Source organism: Peromyscus eremicus, chromosome 9 (assembly GCF_949786415.1).
Source record: "Peromyscus eremicus chromosome 9, PerEre_H2_v1, whole genome shotgun sequence".
Classification (NCBI taxonomy): Eukaryota; Metazoa; Chordata; class Mammalia; order Rodentia; family Cricetidae; genus Peromyscus; species Peromyscus eremicus.
Window position 1 is genome coordinate 106,321,151 of NC_081425.1, and position 436 is coordinate 106,321,586.

The window sequence follows — 436 nt, forward strand, 5'->3', positions numbered from 1 at the left end:
AAAGAACTGAGGGAACACAGGGCAGATGCACGGACCCCACTTCAGAAAAGAACTCTGAACAACCAAATTGACACCCACACAATTGCGTTATGCAGGATCAGAAGATGCAAGGGCCTTGGGATCACGAAAACTGGAAAACAACAAAAACCTGGGTTCCAGAGTCGAACATGCATAGGAGTGTAATTCTACCTATGCTGTTGGAGGTCAAATCAACCTCCAACAGTACCAGGGCTTGTCTCTCACCACTTAGGTGGTTCCATTTAGGAGACACTCATCAAAGTTGAATCGGTGATTTTTCTGAAGAGATGACAATAAACGTGCAGTGTGCTCCGGAAATGTGCCCTCTGCATCCCAAGCAGCGTTTTTAGTGAACAGCGCCACCTCCCCCAACACCTTCTACTTTCAACTTCCCTTTAAGAAGCCTTTTTTGAAAAGC